Raw genomic sequence first — 3,786 nt, forward strand, 5'->3', positions numbered from 1 at the left:
GCACTGATGATGTTCCCTAGTTGGGTCATGAAACGTCTGCAAGAAAAGCACCACGCTCAGGACTCCACGGTCTCCCTCTCCTTCCTTCCCTCCCTCCCTCCTTCCTCCCTTTATTCCTTCTTTCTCTTCCTCTTCCGCTCCACAAACTCCATTCCCTTCTAACACTGATGATGTTCCCTAGTTGGGTCACGAAACGTCTGCAGGAAAGCCACCAAGCTCAGAGTACAGCAAGGACTCCACAGTCTCCCTCCCTCCCTTTCCTCCTTCCCCCCTCCTTCCTTCCTTCCTTTATTCCTTCTTTTTCATCCTCTTCCTCCTCTCCACAAACCCCCCTCCCTTCTAACCCTGATGATGTTCCCTAGTTGGGTCATGAAACATCTGCAAGATAACCAGGCTGGGAGACCACCCGGGACCCCTCAGATCCTCCACGGCTTCCCAGCTCACCGCCTCAAATGGCCCCCGTAAGAACTTTGCTCGGAAGGAGATCCGGAACTGGGGGGTCAACAGAAGGAGGCTTGGCAAGTGAGGAGAACCAAGGAATTGGGGTGGTGGTCCTTGCGGGGCGAGAAGAACCCACTCCTGTAGACGATTAGGAGTGGAAGGGGACCACCAAAACGACGAGAGTAAGGCATTACAGAGAATCCTTGACTTATGACCAGTGACTTAAGTGTCCGTTTGAAGGGACGATGAACCCCCCCAAAAGAGAACAGTCTACTGTCAATGAACTTGATTGACACTTTTTTTTTTGGCTGGAAAGTGGGATTTATTTCCAGTTTCTCACCCCAAAAAAACACCCCAGCCACATTGCAAACAGTTGTTTTACATAATGACCGTGGTGGTCGTTGACCGCAGACTCAATCGTGGTGGCTTGCTAAACGTCCACCACAACAAAGCCATAATACCAGGTCAGTCCGCCTAGCGACCGGCACAACTTAACGACTAATTCCAGACTCGGTTATGGTTGTAAGTTGAGGACTACCTGGACGTTGGACCCAAAGGCGTAAGGGGGCCAGCTGCATATTTTATCTCTTTCGGCATCGACCACGCCTTTCAGAATTTAGGGGAGAAAGATTTTATTTTTATTTTTTTTAAAAAAGATTTCCTGGATAAGACCCGGAGGAGATGGAGGACGTTCTTCGTGGATAGGTTGGCTTGGGTGTCTTCTCAAGAGATGCGTGGCTGAGGGGGCCTCACAACTGAGGTGGAAGAGCATGAATGTGATGGACTATCCAGATGTTAGATTGGTGTTCCTCAACCTTGGCAACTTTTTAAGATGGGTGAGGGAATTCTGGGAGTTGAAGTCCACCCATCTTAAAAGTTGCCAACATTGAGGAACACCATGTCCACCATCTGGTAGCCCACTGTACTCGGGATCTTCAAACAGTCCTGTGTCCATTGTCTCTGACCCTTCCTGATGGACCTGGAGATCCAGCATTAACATCTTCCCATCCAAGCTCCTCCCAGGATTCTGAGTAGGACATCCCAGTTGGATTCTTCACCATGACTTCTCAAGTCTTCATGGGGGTCAGCTCTTACAGCGAGGTAGAAGAAGCTTCATCTGAGGTCACCTAGTGTCCTAGTCCACCATCTGGAAGCCTTGAACCTCTGGAGAACTCTTTTGTTTCCCACACCCCGTGCTGTGCCTCGACCTCCCCGTGCAGCTTGATGGGACTTGCGGTCTTACATCTTCTCCGGGATGGGCCTAGATGGCGATAGGAATTAGAACGTGGAGTAAGCAAAGAGACTGTAGCNTTCCTTCCTTCCTTCCTTCCTTCCTTCCTTCCTTCCTTCCTTCCTTCCTTCCTTCCTTCCTTCCTTCCCTCCCTCTATTCCTCCTCCTTTCTCTTCCTTTTCCTTTCCACAAACTCCATTCCCTTCTAACACTGATGACGTTCCCTAGTTGGGTCAGGAAACGTCTGCAAGAAAAGCACCACGCTCAGAGAGCACCAAGGACCCCATAGTCCCTCCTCTTCCTCCTCCTCCTCCTCCTCCCTGCAACCCCCCCCTTCTAGCACTGATGATGTTCCCTAGTTGGGTCATGAAACGTCTGCAAGAAAAGCACCACGCTCAAGAGTACAGCAAGGACTCCACGGTCTCCCTCTCCTTCCTTCCCTCCCTCCCTCCTTCCTCCCTTTATTCCTTCTTTCTCTTCCTCTTCCGCTCCACAAACTCCATTCCCTTCTAACACTGATGATGTTCCCTAGTTGGGTCATGAAACGTCTGCAGGAAAGCCACCAAGCTCAGAGTACAGCAAGGACTCCACAGTCTCCCTCCCTCCCTTTCCTCCTTCCTTCCCCCCTCCTTCCTTCCTTCCTTTATTCCTTCTTTTTCATCCTCTTCCTCTTCTCCACAAACTCCATTCCCTTCTAACCCTGATGATGTTCCCTAGTTGGATCATGAAACGTCTGCAAGATAACCAGGCTCGGAGACCACCCAGGACACCTCAGATCCTCCTCGTCTCCACGGCTTCCCAGCTCACCGCCTCAAATGGCCCCCGTAAGAACTTTGCTCGGAAGGAGATCCGGAACTGGGGGGTCAACAGAAGGAGGCTTGGCAAGTGAGGAGAACCAAGGAATTGGGGTGCTGGTCTTTGCGGGGTGAGAGGAACCCACTCCTGTAGACGATTAGGAGTGGAAGGGGACCACCGAAACGACGAGAGTAAGGCATTACAGAGAATCCTTGACTTATGACCAGTGACTTAAGTGTCCGTTTGAAGGGACGATGAACCCCCCCAAAAGAGAACAGTCTACTGTCAATGAACTTGATTGACACTTTTTTTTTTGGCTGGAAAATGGGATTTATTTCCAGTTTCTCACCCCAAAAAAACACCCCAGCCACATTGCAAACAGTTGTTTTACATAATGACCGCGGTGTTCGTTGACCGCAGAATCAATCGTGGCTTGCTAAACATCCACCACAACAAAGCCATAATACCAGGTCAGTCTGCCTAGCGACCGGCACAACTTAACAACTAATTCCAGACTCCGTTATGGTTGTAAGTTGAGGACTACCTGGATGTTGGACCCAAAGGCGTAAGGGGGCCAGCTGCATATTTTATCTCTTTCGGCATCAACCACGCCTTTCAGAATTTAGGGGAGAAAGATTTTATTTTTATTTTTTTTAAAAAAGGAGATTTCCTGGATAAGACCCGGAGGAGATGGAGAACGTTCTTCGTGGATAGGTTGGCTTGGGTGTCTTCTCAAGAGACGCGTGGCTGAGGGTGCCTCACAACTGAGGTGGAAGAGCGTGAATGTGATGGACTATCCAGATGTTAGATTGGTGTTCCTCAACCTTGGCAACTTTTTATGATGGGTGAGGGAATTCTGGGAGTTGAAGTCCACCCATCTTAAAAGTTGCCAACATTGAGGAACACCATGTCCACCATCTGGTAGCCCACTGTACTCGGGATCTTCAAACAGTCCTGTGTCCATTGTCTCTGACCCTTCCTGATGGACCTGGAGATCCAGCATTAACATCTTCCCATCCAAGCTCCTCCCAGGATTCTGAGTAGGACATCCCAGTTGGATTCTTCACCATGACTTCTCAAGTCTTCATGGGGGTCAGCTCTTACAGCGAGGTAGAAGAACCTTCATCTGAGGTCACCTAGTGTCCTAGTCCACCATCTGGAAGCCTTGAACCTCTGGAGAACTCTTTTGTTTCCCACACCCCGTGCTGTGCCTCGACCTCCCCGTGCAGCTTGATGGGACTTGCGGTCTTACATCTTCTCCGGGATGGGCCTAGATGGCGATAGGAATTAGAACGTGGAGTAAGCAAAGAGACTGTAGC

This window comes from Protobothrops mucrosquamatus, unplaced genomic scaffold (assembly GCF_001527695.2).
Source record: "Protobothrops mucrosquamatus isolate PMUCROS unplaced genomic scaffold, P.Mucros_1.0 scaffold2833, whole genome shotgun sequence".
NCBI lineage: Eukaryota > Metazoa > Chordata > Lepidosauria > Squamata > Viperidae > Protobothrops > Protobothrops mucrosquamatus.